The 25,700-nt window shown below is 40.0% G+C and overlaps 1 protein-coding gene across 3 annotated transcripts in view; it reads right to left on the reverse strand.

Annotated features, from left to right (window-relative positions):
* The window catches only part of DMTF1 (cyclin D binding myb like transcription factor 1), an 884,631-nt gene that overhangs the window by 304,366 nt on the left and 554,565 nt on the right, over positions 1–25,700 (reverse strand). The window lies entirely within an intron of this gene.

The raw sequence follows: 25,700 nt of genomic DNA on the forward strand, positions 1-25,700 counted from the left end.
AGTTTCTGATGCTTTACCTCTAAAGTTATAAAACATTACTGTGATAACACATTCACTCTTCTGTCTAAAAATCATGCTATCTTTCAGGATATTATAACTTGAAATACAGCACAAGGTACACATGTATGCAGGCTTTTAAGAAACTTTTGATGGAGAAATACACATACACACATACATGCACACACAAATAAATTCATCCTAGCAATGGACACTGACAAAGGAGTATGATAAAAACATGTGTGTGAGATGGAGTACAGATATTTTTATCACCTTTCTACCTGCATCATTTATCACTAGATGCAACAACTTGAGCTACATAACACACGCCTTACACTCACCTCAGAAAGATACAGACAGTAAACAAAAACACTTATGAAAAATAACTCCAGAAGACTTCAGCCTGAACTGAATTAAATACAACCACTACAAACAGAAAGCCAGTCATACTGCATACAGCTATATTACAGACAAGGGAGAAAATACAAACAGGCCATATAGAAATGGTAAACTTCAACTTACTTAACTTCTCAAATTAATCAAAACATTTGATATGTTACTGAAGACGACAAAGGTGACAGTAACTAAAGGAGAAACACAACAATACAAACAATAAATAAAAGTAAACAGGGAAGACAGTGTGGCCAAGGACAAAAACACTAAAGCATACATCCAACACTATCAGATTAATACCTAAAAAAAGCACAATAAGAAGGAAAACAAATAGGTTGAGAAGTACAGGAGGCCATGATAAAAAATACATAATCTTACAAAAGAAAAAGAAAGAGACATGCATACACTTCAGAAAGACCAATTGTATCAAATAAACTATGCAATAACAAAAACAACAACAAATAAGGCAGAAAAGCAACATAATCCATTTTAAAATCTATAACATACAGAATACACAGCCATAAAGAACACTACAGAAAAAAGGCAAAACAGACATAGCAAAACACAAGGGCAACATACATATAACACAAAAGAAGAATGAATATAACAGAAACCCATCAGAATCAGTAACATTATAAAAAATTAAACTATCAAAATACCTAGAGCAAAGTATGGGCAAACTTCAAATCAACAACAAATAGAAGATAAAAATGTGGAAAAAAACTACTGACAGACACAAAAAAATATAGAAAAATGGATATAGCTACACTGAATACAAGAACAATATGGAAACAGTAATAGATACCCAAATGTTTCAACAGCAGACAGAAACAGAAAATACTACCAGAAGAGCTCAAGTACAATTTATGTATCAATTTTATGTTATGTTAAAAAGGGCAGAAAAAAATGAACCACTAACCCTAACAATAACAACACAAAGCATAAGTAGGCACATGAAAATTAAACACTGTCAAAAATCTATATCAAAAGGCCAGGGATTTCCTCAAACAAGTCAGAAGGGTAAGACAGAAAGAATTATAAAAAAAGGGGATGGAGTCAATAATCCAGATGTAGTTAATGAACAGACAGACAAAAAGTCAGAAAAAGCTACATGAAAAAAATGCATAGCACATTAGACATGACTTAGTCAAAAGGCTGACAGGGGATAATAGGCCCACACAGTCCAAGAAGTCCTGCAGATGGGCAACTTTGATTAGTGCACCACCCTGTAAACAAATATACACAAATGAAATTAAATAAAAAATATACAAAATTCTGACTACTTATCAGTACTTTCATTTTAAAATGATAAGCAATTGCAACTAGAGTAGTAAGATATAACATTATAGATACTGACAGGACAAAGTTCATAGCAGAACATCAAATGAAAACAAGAAGAGGAAAGGACCCAGAGATACTAAAGAAGTTGAACCAACTGCACATGAGCAAAAAAAATGCAAGTGAACGTACAGTTTTTTACTAACTAAACAAAGAAAATAAAAAAAGATCATCAATAAACACACCAAGCTCTCCACACCCCTTAGCAATCACCAACATAAGAATTAACATAAAAAAAATGTGTTATAAGAATCAACCTGTGGGGATTACTGCTCTATAAAACATGATGAAAAAGATACAAGAAGCAAACACATAAATAAATAAAATCCCAGTATATATAAGCATCTTACACAAAAAGATCATCAAACCAATTTAAATAAATATGGGGATATAACAGATAATCATCAATAACCACTGCTCAGTAAATGAACACCACCGCCAAACTACATCTTAAATACTATCATTGAAATCATCAGAGTCAACAAAACACAACCAGCAAGACAAAAAAACAAAAACAAAAAACCCCGTACAGGTAACAATAGAAAGCAAACTGCAAATGGCAGAAACATTGTACAAACCAATAATCCAAGCCAGATATATAACAATAAATATTCAACAAGATAAATTAACAAAAAAATACTCAATATTAAAGTATTTCTTTCACATACAACCAGAATAAGACCAACAGCAAAATAACACCATATGAGCCCATCCTCAGAAGATAGCAAATAAAAAAATATTGCAAACAGTACACTGACTGCACTACTAAAAATACAAATTATTCACCACAACTATATGCATTTACAAAGAAAATCAATTCAACAATGAGAAATAAATAGCAAAGAAAGAAATACAGAAAGTAGAAAAACAAAGAATACTGCAAATGAAAAAAAAAAATGAAGCCAATAAGCTGTTATAAAAGAACTCCAAAAGAATGCAAAGTTTACAGAAACGAAGAATTAAAAAACTGCTCCAAAATTTACAGAAAAAGAAATACAAAGAAAGGAAAGTTGTGTGAGTAACAGAAAGCAGGACTACAGAAAGAAGAAAAACAATAAATGCTACAAATGATAAGGAACTAAAGCCAATTATCTGTTATAAAAGAACCATAAAGAATTGTAAAGCTTAAAGAAATAAAGAATAAAAAACACCACTTCAAAAAGTAAAGAAAAAAATAAAATAAAAAAGAGGAAACTAAAATTGTTTGAGTAACTCACCATGACATACAGGTGTGTCAGAAACTCACAGTATCAACAAATGTTCAAGTAGGATTACTGTAGCAGTACACTTCCAGGCATATGGGAATGGCCATAGGTAGATTGCTGCTCAACTAGCTTGAATCCTAGAGCTTGACAAATACATGGTCATTAGCCAACTTCTCCTTGCATGAGACTGCATACTTGTATCTCACTTAAGAACAGTAATCAGGTCACACCATGTTCTATTATTTTTTGCCAGAGAAAAGAGGACCCTAAAAGCTACGCCTCAAGTTGGGTGCTGGAATGAACATCATATCTGTCTTGCTGAGTTCTTTAAATGAGCCCCTGCAGAACTGCGGTCTTGAACCCTGCTTTCTCTCGGAATGCAGTGCAAGTATATACGGTTTTATGAAGGTGCAGAGGAGTAGATGGCTGCCTAACAAATGTTGCTTAAGGTATTTCTGAAGAAAGCAGCTGATGTCACAGCAGTCCTCACAGAATGTGCCCTAATCTGTCCTTGAAAGCCTCTTCTATACTTTTCACATTGAAAATGAAATGTTAGCTAGCAATTTGAAAAAAAAAGTTTGTTTCAGTACTGGCCTGCCTTCCTTTCCTTGGGTAAAAAACCCAGACAACTGATCCATCAGTAGAAAGGACTTGGTCCTGCCCAGATTTTACCAAAGCTGCCTGTAGACATCCAAGAGGTGCAAAATCCACCTCCACCAGGTTCTGAGAGTGAAAACAGCACAACAGCAAATTAATAATCTGGTTAAGACAGATACCAGGCATCAATGAAGGTTTATCCTGAGGCTGACCGTGACATATGGAACACTGTAAATAACTCTTTAGCCAAAACAGCCTGAAGATTTAATATACTCTTAGTTGATGCCAATCTATCAGAAAGATCACCTTCTGGAACAGATGTTTAAGTAGGACTGAAACCATTGGTGCAAAGGGATCTGTAACTCATTCTTTCCAGAACAAAATCTAAGATCTCAAGGTTATGGAACTGTACTCCTTGGTGTCTTAAGGTGATAAATCCTCCACTTGAAGTCACTGAAAGGCAAGTAATTCAATAGGTGTTGCCAGCATGGAATGCATGGCAGACACAGTCACTTCAATCAAACAAATCTGACAAATAAGAGGGAATGAGGGGCACCCTGGTTATAACAGGTCCATGCTTTTTTTTGGATGATGGAGTGGGAAACAAATGGGATTTTTTTCCATTTCAGCAGATAACACCTCTTTGCATTAGGTTTCCTCTCTTCTTTCACAACACACAGCATTTCCTATAAAAATGGTGTTTGATGGGAATGAGGGACAGACCTTCCAGGCTGCCAGCCTGAGTTTCTGTAAGCTTGGGTAGATCAAAGTACCACACCGCTAAGAAAGCAGGTCTAACCTCTGGTGTAGAAAGCATGGCTGATCCCTCAGCAGCTGTAAAACCATAAAGACCTAGTGTTGTCACGGGCAATATGGCATTGTTAAGATCATGTTGGGCTTCTCTCTGCATATCTTCTGCAGCACCATTGGAATTAAAGGAGTGGAAGGGCACAGGAAGAAGCTCTGCCAGTGCTATAAAAATATGCACAGCCCAGTGCTATAAAAAGGTGTCCACCCTCCAAGCCCTGCAGCATGGAAGTCTTGTACAGTAGCTGGGAAGCTGGAGTTTAACAGGGAGGTGAACATGTCTGTGTTTGGAACCCACCACCCATGTGCTGGAGACTTGAACACTTCTTTGTTCAGCTTCCACTTATGTTTTACAGAGAAGGTTCCCCTCAGGTTGTCTGTGATATGGCTGACTGATGTAGGGTTGTATATTGCTCTGAGGTTCATGACTACTTGTGTAGTGTGATCCTAGCCTTGCATTGCTCATCTGCAGAGGCAGTACAAATAAGTACTATTTATGTACATCACTGCAGCACTGTCTGTAGCCAGCAAGAGCATGAATGGCTTTCACACACTGTTGAAAGTCTAGATATCTTGGATAACTGCAAGTATTTCCTTCAGGTTGATATGGAGCTTTCTCTGGTATGGTCTGCCTCTGACCTTAGGGTGTGTGTATTAGCCCCCAGGCAGAGTTTGAAGTATCAGACATCAGTGACTGGCTCAGTTCAGGTGGTGAAGATTAAAACCACACACTCATGCATGCCTGCTCTGCCCATCAGGTTAGTTCCTCCTGGATGCATGGTAACAACAGAAGAACCTTGTACAGAGATTGCACATGATGGTTCCAGGAAATCTTTGGGAACTAATGGATCTTCTTGTTGAGTAGGCTCAGTAATGGGATCATAATAATAAATGAAGCCGTGTATACCATGGCTTTAAGAAAGTCTTCCAGTTATACATAGACCCAGGCTTGATTTGGGAAGACTGAGGGAGAACCAAAGTTTATGAATGCAGTCCATGGCATCTCCATCTTCTCCCACAACTCTTGCTGTTAGGGCCTGGTGGAAACAGTCATCCAGGTAAAGATAAAACTGAACCCATTCTGTCCTCAGGTAGGCCACAGTGCATACTAGGCACTTTGCAAATACTCTGGGCACAGTAGAGAGCCCAAAGGAGTGGGATGTAAACTGGAAATGGTGGTCCCCTACCATGAAATTGAAGATCTTTCAGTACTCTTCACAAATCAAGATATGAAAGTATATACCCTTCTGATATAGAATCACTAGGAGGGCTTTGGGCAAGGGAAGGGGAAGGAGGGACTAAACAGTGAGCATTCTGAGTGTGATAATCTCAAAAACAGACAGACTTGAGAAGTCTAAAATCAGCATCTGAGTTCCGTCGCTTTTTGGTACCAGAAACAACTATACAAGTAGAAACCTAATCCTTTTTCTCCACAGGGCATCTCTTCTATGACTCATTTAGTTAAGAGGGAAAATTCCAGTTGGTCCACTCGAATGGGCAACAATCTCATAAATAGTGGGATGGATTAGAACTTTATTTTGTTGTCATGCAAAACTATACTCATTAACCATCTGTTTGATGTAATGTTTGTCCAGCTGCTCCAGAATTGGCTTAGCCCACTCTAGGTGAAAAAAACTGATGGAGTTGTTGGATGGTAAAGGGATTTTTTTCATTGAGTAATGATTGGTTAGAAAGACCCATGAGGCTGCTACCTGCAGTTTTACTCACCTAGTGATTTTTCTTCTCTTGCCATATTTGTTTTCCAAGTGCTATGTTCTTCACCTGTTGGTTTATGTGGTCTGAGACCTCTATATTAACCCTGAACTGGAGAGAGAGTTTCTACTATAGTAGGATATATGATGATGAAACAGCAGCTTTACTGTTTCCATCACTTTGCAATTCTCCTCCAACTTCTTAAAGATTTTTTGCATTGTGTTCTCAAGCAAGATCTCCTTGTTCAAGGGAGCACTAAGTAATTGAACTTTTTCATTTTTCATTAATGGCTGGCTCATCGGATGAGTGTAACCAACCCTATAGTAAATGCTATGGATGTTATATCAATTGCATCATAGCAACACTATTATGTGCTTTTCCACTTTCAGTTTTTGGGCAAGCCTCACAATTTGAATTTGCAGGACTTCATACTGAACTCTTCCACCAAAGACCTCTATCTGTTTAAGGACTGCACCTTGATATTTGGCCATGGGTGTTTGACAGTTTATAGCCCTTAAGACCAAGGTGGCTGATGTATGGACCTTTCAAAAGCTGTCATGGTCTCTGCTTTCCCAATAATTAGACAGACTACTGGGAGTTGGAAATGGCTTGGCATGAATCACTTCATCCAGGGAATAACTACAGAGGCCACAATTGTGTTCTTGTAAAGATATTGATAGGCATTGTTGGACCCTGTATAACTGGTCAGGTTTCTTTGGGCTGGGAGTTAGGAATCAGATTCAAACTAAGCTGCCAGAGAGACATCATTGATTGCCTAAAATACAACAGGTCTTATCTAAGCCTAAAAGAATGGGGTGTCTTCTCTTTGTATCTGACATTTTTCATGTCTCCCATTTGCAATGCTCTCTCATCAAAGACATCCTTTTGCCAAAGGATACTTACTTCAATGGTGGCCATGATGAAATGATTTCCTTATTATCTTAGTCAAAGCTCAGTGCAGAAGAGAGATTAGTAGCATGAATTAAGTCATCTTTCTCATCTCTAACAAAGAGTCCAAATCCTTAGCTGGAAAAGCCAGGGTTGATATTTTAGGCAGCAGGAGACAGACACTGGAAATGCATGGCTGGCTGACTTTGAGCAAGAAACTCTACTTTCAAAATACTTAAAATCCTTTAAAATCAGGGTTAACTGATATATTATGTCTTGTGATGATGATGGAGTGGGCATCAAATGGCATTTCAGTGCCCACAGCATGATGGAATGTGACCTGTGGGGGCTAGAGAATTCCCACTCATGATGGAATGTGACCTGTGGGGGGGCTAGAGAATTCCCACTCAGGTATTTTTCTTAGCCAGTCTTTCACATTCTACTGGTGTAGCTGACCTAGATTCTAGTGGTACTTGGACTGAGGAACTTATATTCTTCTTCCTTGACTGCACCATTAACTGTGGACAAAGGTCCTACTTTTGTATGTCTGCAGCATCAGGAGTACCAGCCATGTGACACTTGACCTAGGAAGACATGTTACTGCCATCTGTGGGTCAACCTTTGGAGGAGGGGTTGGATAAAGATTGGAAAGAGAAACAGGTGGCATCAACAGGGACTGAGAAACTTTTCTTAGACCCTTGGGCTTATGGTATGGAATAATTTCTTTGCTATCTTTAAGGTCCCTCTTGTTGGTCCTCTCTTCCTTAACCTCCTTGTGAGAATGCTGTTTATTAAGTGGCTTCCTGGGGGAAGAGAACAGACTTAAGACATCACTGGATGCTCAGGATGCTTCATAACAGCTTCCATTTTTTTTGTTTTGTTTCAACAAGGCTTGCTGTGTGGTGCCCTGCTTCCCTGGATTTTTCTAGTGATAACTCAGTAAAGATTTTTCTTCTTATAAAAAAAAAAAATTGAAGATGGTATGGGTTGACTCTCTTTTAGATGAGAAGCAAGCATGTATTCCCACAGTTCGGACATGGCCAAAATTCATGTATGTGTAGTTCTTGGACTCAACTGGGTGGATTTCCACCTCTGGTTAATTCCCACATGTTAACAAATATAATGCAAGAGTGATCCATGTGATGAACATCGGCAGATGTTTCATTAGAAGGATCACTGCTGCAGTATAATTCCTTATCCGTAGGAAACAGTCAAAGGCAGACATATATCTTATTGATGTGAATTCCACAGATTTTGAGGACATCTCCCAGCAGATGAGCTACTCCTTTGCCCTATGTGTCAGTCCAATATACAGTCTAAAAAGAGGAGATGCTTTCATCATTATTCAAATCTTGATGAAAACATAAGAAAGACCACTTGCAAGAAGTAATTACTGTGGAGCCAGAGGTTCCCTACAGTCTGTGGGAGGAATCCCATTAGATAAACACAGATTTTTTTCTACTATGCTGAGCAAGGCTTTTAGTGCTCGTTTTTCCTGGATGTCCCTGAAAGCTGTTCCATGCTACTCCCCTCAAGCTCTTTAGATTTTGTTGCATCACAGTACATTCACCCTAAGGGAGAACAGTGCAGTGTTGCAGAAGTTGGACAGGATCCTCTGTCACTATGACTATGTCCGTGTCCATCCTCATGTTCCGAACCATACTTGGTAATGGGTCAAGGCACAAAAGAATAAAATAGGATTTCTTGCCAAGGGATCATATTTTCCTGCCAGAAACTGGCACAATATCTCCTTGTCTGAAGTAGAATTTAAAATTTCAGACATTACCTCATCAGAATACTTTTGATAACATATCCAGACATATATTCCTAACACTGTAGCTGTAGCAATGGCCTAGACCCAGTATATGCATAATCACAAACACTTTTTAAGGCATGTTTTGATACTTGAGAATTGTTAGAAATAATGAAGTCATGCACATTCTCCAAGGTTGGTGCAACAGGAGGTATGAGAGTGAAATGAGGCATACCTACTTGTAATATATCATATCATCTCCTCATTTCAGGGGAATCATCTACTTCTTTGCATAAAAACAGTTAATTCTTCCTGGCTATTGTATAAGAAAATGAAAATTCCTTCAAAGGGAGGTTGTGAGGACCAACTTTTCTTTGAATCAGAGGTTTAGGTTTGAGAATCTGCAGAAGAAGCCCTGTCTCTGTCTATGTCAGAATCCTCTGACATGTTTTCTTCAGTAATAGTTCTGCCGACATTATTCTCAGGTTAGGATTTCTGAGCACCAGAATTAACAGCCTGTAACAATTACCTGGCTAAGGTATGAACATTGCTTTTTTTCTAAAAGACACCATGTCTTCAGATGAACCATGTTTAACCTTTTTTCTCTTTACAGGTTTGTATGAAGACCAACTCAGAGAAAGTACTTCTGTCCTGTTTAGAGGTCTCTTTTACCATCTATACTGAGCAACATTTCCCAAAGTGTCTCTATGACCTAGAAAAGAGGTCTCTCTCATATGCAGATCAGACACTGGAACAGACAGACATGACATGACTGACCTCCAGGTTCATGGTGACTGAAAGGACAACACACCTAGGGGAAGCTGGAGAATGAAGTACGTGGTTTGAGGAGTGACAAATGTCCACTGCAGATTCATCCACTATCAAACACTGACTAAGCCTGCTGTGTCAGCAAAGGCTCTTAGTCAAGTTGTTTTTCTTTCTATGTACAGAGAGAGAAGGAACAGCTGGAATGTTATAAGTGTCCATGCTATAACTCAGGAAGCTGTCTTGAAGGTGGTACACTTTGTTGGAATGAGTTGGTTAGAAGATAAGTTGTCAAAATGTGTACACAAGCAGCACGATTATACTTATGCTACTTGAATAGTCTCCTATCACAGTAATGCATTAGAAGCTCACTAATGTACGGTTAGAAACCTCTTTGGTGAAATAACTTAGTCTGACAGAAAAAATGACAGATACGTTATCACCAAGTGGGCACAAACACTGACATACCCCATAATAATCTCTGCCCATATAAAACATTTCCTGACTCTAAAAGTTTAGATAAACAACTCAAAGCTTACATAAATAGTACATTTTCTCACAAAAATGGCCCCTAAATAGCCTAGAGCTAAAAATACTGGTCCCTGGCCATCTCAGTGCCCCCTGCTTTCCCCCTCCTCAAGTTTGGTACTTTCGCATACAGACTGAGAAAGGAAAAATCTAGAACTGGTCTCAAGGAAGGCTCCTTCTTTGGTACCAGAAACATTCTGGTGCAAAAGCATTTGCCCCTAGATTTAATGGCACCAGATCTATGACTCCTAGGTAAGTACAGTGGATATAAAAAGTGTACACACCACTGTTAAAATGACAGATTTTTGTGATATAAAAAATGAGACCACAATAAATCATTTCAAAACTTTACCCACCTTTAATTTGACCTGTAACCTGTATAATTCAATTGAAAAACAAACTTTGTTGAAGCACCTTTTGATTTAATTACAGCATTCAGTCTTCTTAAGTACACACCTGCCATCAATTAAAGAGACTCTGATTAACCCCAAATAAAGTTCAGCTGTCCTAGTAGGATTTTCCTGACATTTACTCAGTTGCCTGCTACAGCAAAAGCCATGGTTCACGGACAGCTTACAAAGCATCAAAGGGATCTCATTGTTGAAAGGTATCAGTCAGGAGAAGGCTACAAAAAATTTCCACAGCATTGGAGATACCATGGAACATAGGGAAGATGGTCATCAAAAAGTGGAGAAAATATGGGACAACAGTGACATTGCAAAGAACTGGAAGTCCCTCTAAAATTGATGAAAAGACGAGACGAAAACTGGTCAGGGAGACTGCCAAGAGGCCTACAGCAACACTGAAGGAGCTGCGGGAATTTCTGGCAAACACTGGTTGTGTACTACATGTGAAAACAATCTCCCATATTCTCCATAGGTCTGGACTATGAGGTAGGGTTGCAAAGTGAAAGCCTTTTCTTACACAGAAAAACATCCAGGCCTGGCTAAAATTTGCAAAACAATACATTAAGTCTCCCAAAACCATGTGGGAAAATGTGTTATGAGGTAGGGTTGCAAAGTGAAAGCCTTTTCTTACACAGAAAAACATCCAGGCCTGGCTAAAATTTGCAAAACAATACATCAAGTCTCCCAATACCATGTGGGGAAATGTGTTATGGTTTGATGAGACCAAGGTTGAACTTTCTGGCCAGAATTCCACCTCGAATCACCAAAAGAATACCATCCCCACGGTGATGCACGGTGGTGGCAGCATCATGCTTTGGGATTGCTTTTCTTCAACTGGAACTGGGGCTTTAGTAAAGGTGGAGGGGAATTATGAACAGTTCCAAATACCAGTCAGTTTAGGCCCAAAACCCTCAGGTGTCTGCTCGAAAGCTGAAGATGAAGAGGAATTTCACCTTTCAACATGACAATGACCCCAAGCATACATCCAAATCAACAAAAGAATGGATTCACCAGAAGAAAATTAAAGTTTTGGAATGGTCCAGCCAGAGCCCAGACCTAAATCCAATAAAAAAATCTGTAGGGTGACCTGAAGAAGGCTGTGCACAAGAGATGCCCTCACAATCTGACAGATTTGGAGTGCTTTTGCAAGGAAGAGTGGGCAAATATTGCCAAGTCAAGATGTACCATGCTGACAGACTCCTATCCAAGAAGACTGAATGTTGTAATTAAATCAAAAGATGCTTCAACAAAGTATTAGTTTAAGAGTGTGCGCACTCAACAAAGTATTAGTTTAATGGTGTGCACACTTATGCAACCAGCGTATTGTACATTTTTTAATATTTTTTCCCTTAACAGATTTGTTTTTCAATTGAATTGTACAGGTGATAGGTCACATTAAAGGTGGGAAAAGTTTTGAAATTATTTATTGTGGTCTCTTTTTTTATATCACAAAAACCTGGCATTTTAACAGGGGTGTGTACACTTTTTATATCCACTGTAAGTGCTGAAGAACCTGAGGAAAAGAAAAACTCAACTTTGGTTTGGAGGATGGGGAAGAGCTCATCTGAAAGCAGGTATTTGTATTACAGAATATTGGGTTTCTTAAAGGGGAAATACCACTTAAAGCCTATTTAAAAAAAACTTTTTTTATTTTTTTCTTAAAAGGATAATAAAGCTGTTGGGAGGGTTCACCATTGGGGTTTTATCTACCAGAAGTGAAGCTGTAGATCATCTGCTACTCCAGTGAAGCTTCTGAGTTACTTCTTTACCAGGCAGCAAGAAGGTAATGAAGACATTGTAACTCTGAGTGCTGATTTCCCCAACCGGGCTAACAAATCAGCAGTCAGTGTGAAGTTGTGGTCAGAAGCCAGAGCTTTTGGAAGCTGGCCAGTTTTTGTGTCCTGGGAACAACACAGCACATAAAGCATAAAGGCTACTGCAGCACTGGGAAATAATGAACATCTTATTTCCCATGAAAGAAAAACTAAGACTGAATTTCCTTCATTAATCATCATTTTGTTAAGATCATCACTGGATCAAAAGTTTGCAAACAACTTTAGGATGCTCATCACAGCATCTAGAACCCTATGGCTTCTGGGGCCAAATAGGCACTCAAGACCCCAAATTAATTCAGTAACTTCCCCACACTTATTACAGAGAAGTTCTGGCAAGTTAGGGTGTGTTAAAAGGATGATGGAAAAGCTAACAAAAAAAAAAAAAATAAGACAACATATTAAAAAAACGAGAAAAGTATTTGGTCCAGATGATGTGGTGCCAGTATAAGGAGAGGAAAGCAGGGGGCACTGAGATGATATAAATGGTCAGTGTACAACACAGGGAAGTTCATGGAGTCTTTCGTACTGGGCTCCATTTCACCTATGGCTGGCCTTGATGATTGCAGTAAGACAGCTAAGGTGTACATAGTTCATAAAGTGGCTATAATGAGTCAGCAATGACGCAGAATGTTAATTTAAGTAACTGACTCCCATTTGTCTGATCACAGGTAATGGTCATCTGACTTGTCATAATACAGCCTCCTCCCATTACATTTAGCCTCACCCATTTAATTATTTCCTGTAGCATCCATCCCCTTATTTTGATGTTACCAGCTGCCACTGGACTCAAATGTAACATGTCAAGCACATAGTCCTAAACCTTTGTGCCAAAGTCAACCTACAGACTGTGGTTCTCAGCAAAACAAAATACAACCTGAAGACAGATGAAGATACATTCTTCTTACACTGAGTAATGTAAATAGTGTGACTTATGTTTTTAGCTAGTGTGCTGAGACAACGACTCACTGTTGGCAATGAATGGAAGTGAAACAGGATAAGGAAAGAGGAAGACCTGGATGTCCACAAGTCACTTGACAAAGTTGTGATGAACATCTTTGCACAGAACAACAGAGGTCGAATGTGCATTAAGAGTCACTTTTTTTCCATTAAGACAGACACCCCAAAAGGAAATTCCCCAGAAATGAAGGCCAGCAATCACGGTGGGGTTTATAAATCTGAGGCAGGTAAGAATAACCAGATTAGATCTTGGGTTTTAAACAAGTAACTTCTCCAGCAAATCACTGCCAAACCCACATGCATAATACCCCTTCCATCCACATTTTTAAGCACCTGGAATGATGGATTTGCACATACCACCATCTCTGCTGCCTGCCTAGTTGAAATGTGCATTCCAAGACAATGTAGCAGTTTTCTCATATTTACTAAAACCACCTACTATTTAAACCAGCAGAGAGTATGCGAAAGAAATGTAGTTATAAGGAAGTTATGTACTCACCATAACGTTCCATCTGAGTAGTTGTACTTCATTTGTCTTCAACCTGTGGGTATACACTTCCATATCAGATCCGAGACGGCAGTTTCACCAGCATCTGATCCAAGCTCCAAGCTCCTCCCCTTACCCATAATACCCCTCCACCTCCTTCCTTCTGTCAGATCAAGTATTCTGCACCATCCAGCTAACCCTGACCCAATTAGACCTTATCACAACAGGTTATATACAAACCTACACAGTAAAAACAGGAGAGCCACAGAGGTGTTCTCTCCCACCTAGCAGAGTAATAAACCATAAGGTCAGGGGGAAGGAGGGAGGGACGGTTGCAGACAAATGAACTACAAGTACTCAGATGGAACACTATGGTGAATACATAACTTCTTTATCTGAAGTAGTTTACTTCATTCAACCTGTGGGACAGAGCCTTCAGCTACTAAACACCTGGGCGGCCCTCATGGAAGGATATTCTGGAGCACCATAGAGCCAAAGGATGCTCTCCCTCTAGATATCATGTCCAGCTTATAGTGAGAAATGAAGGTATGAGATGAGGACCAAGTAGCTGCAGAACAAATATCCTCCAGAGACATCATGGACCAAAAAGCTGTCGAAGTAGCCATGGATCTGGTAGAATGTGCTTTCACTTGACCCGGGGGTGACATACCCTTGTCTTTGTACACCTGAAGGATACAATCAGAGATCCATCGAGCCAAAGTTACCTTGGAGATTGGTTTGCCCAGGAAGGGTTTAGAGTAAGACACAAATAACTGGTCAGACTTGCGAAAGGTCTTAGTTCCGTGTAAGTAAAATCTCAGTTGTCTATGTACGTCTAACAAGTGCAATTTATATTCACCCCTGTTCTGAAAATTTGGAAAGAACACTGGTAAATTAATTGCCTGGTTGATATGAGTCTCAGAAGCCACCTTGGAAAGAAAGGCTGGATTGGTAAGAAGTGACACCCTGTCCTTATGGAAAACCATATATAGAGTTTTGATAGACAAAGCTTGAAGTTCTGAAACCCTCCTAGCTGAAGTGATAGATACTGGGAACGTCATTTTCCAGAATAAAAAGTTTAGGTCCACTGATGCAGCCGGCTCAAAGGGTGGAGCAACCAAAGCCTGTAAAACCAAAGTCAGGTAGCAAGGAGGGGTAGGATCCTTCACCGGGGGTCTTAAAAGGAAAGTACCCTTAATAAAGGTTTTACAAAGTTTAGAGGATGCTAAAGAAACCATGTTCTCCCCAATATGAAAGTTGGAAATGGTAGCCAGTTGAACTTTCACCATAGAACAGCTAGCACCTTGATGAAATATATATGCCAAGAATTCCAACACCACTGGGATGGGAGCAGTGAAAGGATCCAGATCCCTTTGAGAAGCCCAGATGGAAAAATGCTTCCATTTACTGGGATAAAACTACCTGGTAGATGACTTGTGAGCTGCCACTAGAATAGTCCTGACCGAAGAAGATAAACCAGGAGTCCTAGCTATTATGGGACCTGGAGCAACCAAGCAGTGAGCTTTAGACTGTCCAGGTTTGGATGTGTAACCCCCAAGGGGTGATAGATGAGATCCAGAATTGGATCTAAGATCCATGGAGGAGCTAGAAGATGAGACCAGAAGAAGGGAAACCATACTTGATGAGGCCAGAACTGGGCAATGAGGATCACTTTGCTCCCCAGCCTGTGAGCCTTCTGGAGGAATTTCGAAATAAGAGGTAATGGGGGGTAGGCATACAGAAGACCAAGAGGCCAAACATGAATTAGAGCATCTCTGGGGGACTCCCCCTGAGGGGGGTTCAGAGTGAAGAACTCGCTGTATTTTGATTGGAAGGAGATGCAAAGAGATTGCAGCAAGGCCAACCCCACTCAAGGAAGATCTGCTCTGCTACTGAAGGATTCAGATACCACTCATAAGGCATCAGAATAGTCCTGCTCAGTTTGTCCGCCAGTATGTTGGACCATCCCCGAATGTGCATTGCTACCAGAAGCCGGCTAGTGGAGATTGCCCATTCCCATACTCTCATGGCCTCCTGACAAAGGGGATAAGATCTGGTTCCTCCCTGCTTGTTGATGTACCAGACTACTGACATGTTGTCTGCCTGTATTGCAACAGTTTTCAGAGGGAAAAAGGCATGAAGGGCCTGCAATGCCAAATGGACCGCTCTCATCTCTAGGACATTGATATGCCACTTGGTCTTGTTCGATGACCACGTGCCTTGGACTGTCCTTCTGAAGCAATGCCCCCCACCCTAGTTGGGAGGAGTCTGTGGTCATTGTGGCTTGGGGAGGGGCTGCAATAAATGGATGTCCCTCGGCCAGTTCTGAGGAGTGCATCCACCAGAGGAGGGACTTCCTGCAAGCCCTGCTGATGCATATCGGATGCATCAATGGGAGATCTAACCATGACTACTGGATCGCTAATGTCCACTGTAGAACTCTCACATGAAGATGAGCACAGGGAAGAAGGGTAATTGTAGCTGCCATGGAACCCAGAGCTCATAGTACCATCTCTGCTGATGGAAGGCGTGACTGAATGACCAGGGACACATGGAGTCATAAGCTCCAAATTCTCTCTGGGGTTAGAAAAACCTTCATTTGCTGAGTATCTGTCATTGCTCCAATGTACTCTAAAACCTGGACTGGGATCAGAAAAGATTTTGCTGTGTTGATAGTGATTCCCAGGTGGCCTGACAGCTTCAAAAAGTAGTCTCTGGCTTGACAATGTAGATGCTTGGTGGGAGCAACAAGGAGCCAATCGTCCAGGTACGAGAAGACCTGTATCCCCTTGAAGCTTCAGGTGAGCCAATACAATTGCCATGATCTTGGTGAACACCCTGGGGGCTGTGGTGAGACCAAATGGTAGGGCTCGAAAATGATAATAATTGGCCCCTAGCTGGAAGTGGAGGAACCTCCTGGAGCATCTGTGAATCTTTATATGGTAGTATGCATCCTGGAGATCTATCAAGCACATCCAGTCTTTCTCCTGCAGATAAGGCCAGATGGACTGCAACGTGATCATCCGAAACTTCTCTTTGGCAACTGACAGATTGAGGGTGGAAAGATCTAGAATAGGTCTTAGATCCCCCGTCTTTCTTGGCACCAAAAAGAACATAGAATAGATGGCCAATCCAGACTCATCATAGGGGATGGGTTGGATGACTCATTTCTTTAGCAGCTTGTCTATTTCAAGTGCTGCTGCCTCCCTTTGCATGGGTGGTACGTCTGGGAGATGTTTTGGTGGAACAGGGAATTCCACAAAGGGGATAGAATAGCCTTTGGATATGATCTGAAGCACCCAATGGTCTGTTGACACAGACTCCCATGCTGTTAAGTGCAATGAAAGATGAACCCCGACTGCCTCTGGAGCAGAGCAATTGGGCAACCCCTCAGGGCTACTGCAAGGGCCTGTCCGAGAATGGTTCTCAAGACCCCACGTTCCTTGGACCCCCTCTGCCTCTGGGCCGGTGGCTATCAAAACGCCGTCTGCCTCTGGGGAAGATGAGTCCTGAGTGTCCTGGGAATACTGAAATGTCCGGAATCACATCTTTTTTTGCCCTCGCTGTTCCTGGAGAAGAATCTTCTAGGGTTAGAGAAGCAGATCCTGATGGCAGACAGTGTCTTCCTGTCCTTTTCTCTCTGGACCAATGTCTCGCGAACGGTCTTCCCAAACAAGGAAGAACCATCATAAGGAGCATTTGCAAATGACGCCTTAAAGGGCTCCATGAATTGACACAGCCTGAGCCAACCGTGATGCCTCATGGCAACTCCCAACCCGGCCACCCTTGCCGCTTCTTCAGTGGCATGCGAAAAGAGGCACATGGATGTGTTGGATACCACTTTTAGAGTGGCAATCTGTGTGGAGAATGTGTGCTTATCCTCTGGCAACATGAACTCCAGGGACAACTCAGCTAGCTCTTTGACAAGGTTCCCCTGCAGTCAGGTAATGTGTGCCAAGTAATTCAGTGCCCTTACGGAAAAGGTAGCTGAGGCATACACCTGCTTCCCTAGGCGATCCATCGTCCTGGACTCTCAGTCAGAAGTATGGACTGTAGAACTTTCTTGGGCTAGTTCTTTCTTGGTGGCTGCTGCTTCCACCATAACATCTACAGGTGACCCTTTGTTCTATCTAGGTTTACCTGAAGGGGGACTTAGGATCTTCTCTGGGTGCTTCGGAATTGGCTTCACGGTGACCAGTTCCTTCCATGCCCAGGAGGTGATAAGGTCCACCAATGGATCTGCAGGAAGGGACACCCAAAAAGTAGACAGGCCTGTGCCAAAGGCCTCCAGAAACACTGACTAGTCCAAGGTAGGCTTGGTGGTGGATCACCACTCCCACTGGCGCAGGATTTTCATGGTGTCTCCAAAGGAGACATTGTTGGGGGGTGAACTGGGGGAGCCTTCGCCCTCCTCCAAGTCGGTGTCCTTGGTGAGGGACTTTGGGGAGGAGTCCAGGTGCCTTCTTTTGCACGTCCGTTTGCGAGGAGCCTCTTCAGTGGGACTCTCCGAAGTGGACTCGCAAACCATCTGTTGTTCTGCAAGGGGAACTGCCTGGGGCACATCAGGCACAGACTGTCCCTGAGTGGACAAAATGGCCAAGGTCACATCCAGAGCCGAGGGACCCAGGGTGGAATCTGAGGAAATAGTCAGGGGTCTCGACCCACTACTCCAGAGCGAGAGTGGGCTGGCAAGACTCCCATATGGGTGTGAATAAATCTTCTCATCATTTTGTCCATCTCCACTTCACTCAAACTTCTGGTGGGGCGCAACAAAGAAGACACTAACACCGAACTCGAAGGTCAGTGCACTGACACCCTGGAACAAGGTCTAGTCTCCTCCAGTTCCAGCAAAAATCTCAGCGACCACAGCCAAGACGTACTAGGCCTGGAAACAGCCTGAAGTTTCTGTGGAGGACACGACTGGTCCGGGGACCTCTTCCTAGCTTTGTCCTTATCCTTTCTCAGTATTTCCTCTTCAACAAGTCTCTGAGCAGGAATATGAGTCCCGGCCTGGGAGGAGGAAGAGTTAGAAGAAGCAGAAGCAGTCACTGCCGTGACTACAGTAGTTGTGGGGACAGCCGCCCCCGAAGTAGACAAAAGTCCCTTCATCACAAGCTTGGCCTTGTGATCTTTCAAGGCCCGTGGGTTAAAACCCATGCAAACAGAGCAATCAGTCGAGAGATGTGCGACTCCTAAATATAACATGCACAGAGTGTGACCATCCGCTGGTGACTTGTGGCAACACTCTGCGCACTTCCTAAAGACAGGCTTATTCTTCTCAGCCATGCCAGAAAATAAACTTCAAAACAGCACAAGAACAATGAACTGGTAATATGCACAAAATGAAGCAGCTGGAGTACCTTCCAACAGAACAATTTATTGTTAGCGCTTTCATTTAGACAAATTTCCAAACTTCTTCAGACATCTTATCCAAAATGCAATAGTATTTATAGGGACAAGAATTAAGCTTTGATTGCCCAGCAAATTAAGTCCTTAAAGTTGTATATACCAAAATATAGATACATATATGGAGATGGAGGAAGTGACGTCATTGCGCAACCCCAGCAACTGAGGCGGAGTGAAAGGACAAAAAATGGTGGAGGTGCACAACAACTACTTTCTAACAATTGTAATGAGAATAATGGCCAGGGTTTTCAAGGAGCTTGCTTGAAATTACCCAGACAACAACAATATGCCAAGGGACAGGGTCAGCAACAGCGAAGGAAGCAGAATCGCTGGAGGAGGTAGACGAAGACTCCCCTATTTCCGTTACTCCTGCTTATCCTTCCATCTTAATCAGTAGCAAAGATGACGTTAAAGTTTTTAATTACACTAATTTAGATGTTAATATCCAGTTCATCGATTTTTTGTCTAAGGGATTATCTTTTGTCCCTGATAAAAAAGCGGACTTGGCAAGAACAATTTTAGATTTGAAAACTTTTGTCCGTAAACTTAATCTTACTGTTCTTATGGGTAATACCCCTGGTCTAACTAGCGACTTAAGAGTCTCTAGCTTATTTAATCCATCCTTGCAACCAACTTTGGGGCTATTTGTACGCATTTGTGAAATGGATCTACATACGGGTCTATTGGGTTACAACATGAAGAATATGCAATTTAATACGACATCTGATGAATATGAGTTTATAGCTTTCTTAAAAATGCAGGGCATTAGAATAATGAAGCCCGATAAGGGCGGAGGCCTAATATTTATGTATGAGAATGAATATCAACAGAGAATGTTAAATGTTTTAGATTGTGACCATTATTGTGCTTCCAGTATTAACCAGGTAAATATTGCATATAAGAAAATACGTGGTACTATCAATGATTTATTTCTTGAAGGAAGTATTTCTTTGGATACCTTGCATTACTTGACAATGACAGCACCATGGATACCCATGATTTTTGGTTCTCCGAAAATATATAAGAGCATTTACAACCCACCCTTAAGACCAATAGTGGATGGGAGGGAATCAATCACATATGCTTGTGCCACATATGTGGATAATAAGCTCAAACCAATAATTAAAAGGGAGAAACAAATTTGCCCAGACTCATGGGGGTTTTTGCATGGTATTAACAATCTAGAATTTAATGCTGACTATAATTTTTTAACAGCTGATATAAAAGATCTATATACTGTCATCCCCAAAGAGCTTGGCCTCGATTGGGTTAGGGCCTTACTTATAGATAAAGGAATAGATAATAATGACATCAATGTCATTGAAATATTATTACAATTAGTTATTTCTAATAATTTTATGTTGTTTAATGGTCAGCTGTACAAACAAACGTCAGGCATAGCTATGGGGGCTCCCTGTGGGGCTAGTTTTGCTAATTGTGTATTAGCTTATTGGGAACACAAATTCTTGTTTAAAAACAACCTCTTTCAAAGATACACATCCTGGTACACGAGATACCAGGATGATATGTTTTTTTTATCTGGAAAGGTGATGAGTTTACGGTTTTGCCCTTTATTAATGAGATTCGACAACTTACTGGATTTCTTGATTTCACATATCAGTTTGAAACTGACACTATTAATTTTTTGGATGTGTCTATCTCTAACGATAGAACTTACAATAGGTATAAAACTATAACTTTCAGGAAGCCCACATATTCGAATACATTTCTACATTTTTCTAGCAGCCACCCCTTCCATCAAAAGAATGCAGTCATGAAGGGACAGTTAGTGAGGGCTGCTAGGATGGTTTCCTTAGAGCATGATTTCTTAGTTGAATGTAACCTTCTTAGAGATATGTTTATTAGTAGAGGCTATTCTAAGTGTTTATGTGACCGAATTTGGATGGAAGTTACTAATAAAAGACAGAATGGGCATTTTCGGCCTATATTGAACAAGGGTTATAACCCGCCAGAAGCACCACATGATCACATGGGCACTATAGTTATTACCTTTCAAAACAATAAAGTAACTTATATTGGTCCCACATTTATTACCACATATTCCATAAATGCTAAATTTGTTTCAAATATAATACATAAAAATTGGACTCTAATTTTAGAAGATACACACATAAACAGAAAGTTTGATCAGCCTTTGCATATATCTTACAGACGAGGGCCAAACTTAAAGAATCTTGTTGAATTACAAAACAAGGCAGTTAAAAATGCGAATAAGGGGATGTTAAAATGTAGACACTGTAATCAGTGCCAATATATTAAAACTGGTCATACCTTTGTCATCAGAGGTCAAACATTTCAAGTGAATTCGAAATATAACTGTGAATCTAAGGCAATAGTCTATGTAGCATTATGTCAACTATGCCAATCATTTTATGTTGGGAAAACAGAGAGTTCTCTAAGACAAAGAATTTATGAACATCTTTACCATGCTAATAAAGGTAATTCACTTAATGCACTTGCCAGGCACATTTTAGACTACCCCACACATAGATTTATTTTTACCATCTTACACCAAGAAAAGCATAGTGTAAGAGGGGGCCCTTGGCAGCTTAGGCTTGAGGAAAACAAGCTTTTATGGCAAATTCTTACCTCTGCCAATATTTTTCCTGGGCTCAATGAATATGCTTCCATCATGTGCATTCTAAGCTTAAAGCACTGAATAGGTAAGACCTAAATATATCTTACCTGGCCATAATTATTATAACCCAATACTTTATTTTGTCTTAGGTTCCTTAACTGATATGTATTTAAACTTTATTATGACATTTATAAACTTTTTAGTGCATATGTGTATGTTTCCAAAATGTTATTCTAGCATTTTTATACTTTGACTTAGATCCTATTTTTATAACATATGTGTTTTTGAGGTGTTTAATTTTTGTATCTATATTTTGGTACGTATACAACTTTAAGGACTGAATTTGCTGGGCAATCAAAGTTTAATTGTTGTCCCTATAAATACTATTGCATTTTGGGATAAGATTTCTGAAGAAGGTTTGGAAATTTGTCTAAACGAAAGCGCCAACAATAAATTGTTCTGTTGGAAGGTACTCCAGCTGCTTCGTTTTGTGTGTTTTACCATGCCTGAAAATAAAACAGAAAGAAACCAATGGTTTTCAGACCCAATTACACACACGCAATAACTATAGGAAAACTCTAACTAAATTTTTTTTTTTTTTCACGATGCAACACGAGGAAGTGGAGGTAAAGAAAAGGGAAACCCTGACCTAACACAATAAGAAAAAGTTCACTCTTACCCAAAAATCCTAAGAAAATGCTATTGAAACAAGCACCACGCCTGGTACTCAGAGACCACGATGCTAGGCAAAGCCGTGGCAAATGAGATCTGAGGGAAGGAAGGAGATCGGGGTGTATTATTGGTAAGGGGAGGAGCATGGAGCTCGGATCAGATGCTGGTGAAACTGCCGTCTCGGATCCGATACGGATCCGTATACCCACAGGTTGAAGAGCAAATGAAGTAAACTACTTCAGATACAATGTTACCGGAGGTAAAACTCTCCAAAAACCCACAACAAATAACAAGCAAGTCATTAGTACCAAACACAACACTAAAGAAAGCACACACAGCTCAAATCAAGCACATATGCTGGGACTCATAAAAGGTAACCTACTGACACCACAAAGGCCTCCTAAATCCAAACTAAAAACATATACCCTCAGCAACCTCACAAACACACAGGCAGTACCCACCATGGAACATACATCTAAGAGTCACACTGACCCAGTTCAAAAGCCCATAAGACAAACTTCCAAACAATCCAGTATTTTAATCACAGGTAACTCCATACTGAGACACTCTGATGTACCACTCATCAGACTGTGCAAAGAGATTGTCACTTGTACTTGACAGCTGCCATCAGGCACCAGGGCTGGCCACATCATGCAAGCGCTCAAGTCCTTGCACAGTAAGTATACATATGACATAGTCATAATACGCATGGGTGTAAATGATTTGAGATGCATCTCCGTTAACTATATGAAGAGAGACATTATGGAGCTCTCAAAATATGCATCTGAAACTGGCATGAACCTAACCTTAAGCAGCATTCTACCATCACAAAGAATGATGCCACAATAGGGCCAAAAGATTACTGATTTTAACAACTGGATAAGTTTCTGGTGTCATTCAAAGGGGGTACAATATATCAAAATGTCTGCCTTGGAAAACATGGTAGACAGTCCCAGCTGCTTGCAAAGGTTGGCCTGCACCTCTCCCCCCAAGAGTTTTTATATTAGCTAAATCCTTGTCCACTCCCATGGTGCCTTTTTTAGGCAATATCAGCCTTCTAAAGCTTTCAACATATCTAAACAAAACCTGGATAATATTAAGATATTGCTGCTCAAAGAGAGAAGCCTTAAAAAATCCATTTCTCACAAGCACTCTTTACCCCATAAAACAATGATAAATGCATTAGTCCAGGGACCTGGTTCAAGACCACTGAAAGCACTCCATCAGTGCAGGGTTTCAGTGCCTACCAAAGTTTCAGGTTATGATAACAGTTACGTATGAATAATGTTTATGCACGCATGGTGAGAATGGAAAAGCAATCTATTCTTAGGAATTAAAAATATCAAAAGAGTAATAGTTAAAAATAAGAAGATGTAAATTGTAGTATACTAGAAGAGCAATCCTGAAAATCAAACTGAAAAAAATGAATATGGGAAATGTGAAGGAAGGAGGAAGAAACAAACAGAGATGCATGGGTGAAGGAGAGATATATAAAGTGGATGGTAAGAAGGGAGGAGAGGAGAATGATAGAAATATTATCTGCATAAAGGAACTTTCAAGCATGTCCTGCGAGATGTAGCCATGCTTTTGTGATAATTATCTAGGTTAGCTTATCTGGATGTGGAATATAAACAGTTCCTAACAATATCTGGCTTTGTATAAGCTTGGTTTTGAAACGTATTAACTTGTCTATTAGTATGAATGGGACAGCGAACTCCTCCACTTCCAACTTTCTATTAACTAAACCTCTTATCACATCATAGCTAACTATAAGACCTCATGTATGTCCCCTCATGCCAAACCTCCTACCTCACTAGTGTTGAATCCCCTTTGTATTAAGCCAGACACCATTCTCCTAAGAAAGTGGCATGAGGGGCAATCCTGGAGTACATTTTCTATTACCCAGCCTTAGATCCAAGTTGCATTTGAATATGGACAGGGATGAACTATGTTTTACTTAAATGGATAGTCTGTTGTGGAACAGTGGTAGCTTCTGCGATATATATACATCTCTCCACAACATTCATTTTGGATATCTGGACCGAGTATTTCTGATGCCATTTGACTTGCTGATGTTCAGTAGGTTCATCAGTATTAGGTCGGAGGATGCCTTGTATGCCTGACACACGTCAGCTCTAAGCACTCTGTAGGATACTGAGTATAGTGATAAATTGAAGTGGTCCATGCAAGACCTGTTGTTGAGGACTTATATCCTTTTAGTAAGGTATCTCTGTGGATATTCCAATTGTTGCATGGGTTTGAACAGATACATGCTGAAGTGGGCATTATATAAAATAACTGACCTAACGACGTCTTTGTAAAGCGGGGCAATAACATCTCCAGTTACAGTCACAATCAATTTATTTATAAGCTGTGCAATCTAGAAAGACTTTCTTATGATTCTGGGTACATGAAAAACTAAAAACACCAAAGTGGATGAAAGACCAAATATATAAAAAAAACACACCAGCTGCTGGACTAAACAAACAAGAAACACTTTAGCATCCACAAATGTTATTATACTTTCATCACTTGACTTCTTCAGAATACATTTTCTAAAACACTTCATAAGCTTTATATACTACAAACAACTACTTGCCATCAATTAAGCAATTAAACAATCAATTACACAACTCATTAGTTATACAAATTATAAAAATATATATTTAACTTTGTATCTTTCACCTTCTTTGTTTTTAAAAAAAGGCACTGCACATTTATACTTTCATTCAACCCAGGCTTTTTATTGGAACACAATTTCATTTGCCATCTAGCTTCTACAGCTTCTAGTTTTTCTTTATAACTTCCACCCCTTATTTCTTGTGGAACTTGCTCTATTACTGAGAAAACATTTTTTTTTATACTTGGCACAAATGTCTGAATGTTTAAATAAGGCATTATTTTTATCTTTAACGCTTATGCTATATAAGTGTTCTTTTATTCTTTTTTCCAAACTCCTTGTAGTTATTCCTGTATAAAAACTATTGCATCCTGAACATAAAGCAATGTATATTAAACCTTTTGTTTTACAATTGTACCTTCCTTTTAAATAAATAGTAGTATTCAAACTGTCTAAATATATATAGGTGGTGTTATAAATAAACCTACATATATTGCATGAACCACAAGAATACAGTCCATATTTCTTCTTTGTTCTCATATACGAATTGACTATCCTATCTTTTTCCAACATTCTCTTAAAATTTCTTGTCTTATACAAAATCTGGATAATTTTCAAGTGTCTTCCGTAAATCTTGATTGCCTTGTAATATTTTCCAGTTATTTTTAATTACATTTTTATAACTTCTGAATTTACTGACATGTCTATTTTTAAGGTAGATTTAAAATTCTTA

Source organism: Protopterus annectens, chromosome 11.part0 (genome assembly GCF_019279795.1).
Source record: "Protopterus annectens isolate FY-2018-M chromosome 11.part0, PAN1.0, whole genome shotgun sequence".
NCBI classification, from domain to species: Eukaryota; Metazoa; Chordata; order Ceratodontiformes; family Protopteridae; genus Protopterus; species Protopterus annectens.